This window comes from Octodon degus, unplaced genomic scaffold (genome assembly GCF_000260255.1).
Source record: "Octodon degus isolate 3935 unplaced genomic scaffold, OctDeg1.0 scaffold00163, whole genome shotgun sequence".
NCBI lineage: Eukaryota > Metazoa > Chordata > Mammalia > Rodentia > Octodontidae > Octodon > Octodon degus.
The window spans coordinates 2,770,385-2,770,695 of record NW_004524739.1 but is presented as its reverse complement, the minus strand read 5'-3'; positions in this window follow the sequence as shown (position 1 = coordinate 2,770,695).

The window sequence follows — 311 nt, the reverse complement described above, 5'->3', positions numbered from 1 at the left end:
AAAGAAAGAAAGAAAGAAAGAAGAAAGAGAGAAGAAAGAAGAAAGAAAGAAAGAAAGAAAGAAAGAAAGAAAGAAAGAAAGAAAGAAAGAAAGAGAAAGAGAAAAAGAAAAGAGAACACACATCATCTGCTTAGGCAGAATTCAGAGCCCAGGGTTTGATCCCCCACATGTTGTGGCAACCCCACCCCTGGGGCACACTGAGAGGGCAACTGAGACTGGGTGTGGTGGCACATGCCTGTAATCCCAGAGTTTGAGAAGCTGAAAACAGGAGAATCGCTACAAGTCTGATATACCTAGCAAGACCCTGTGGA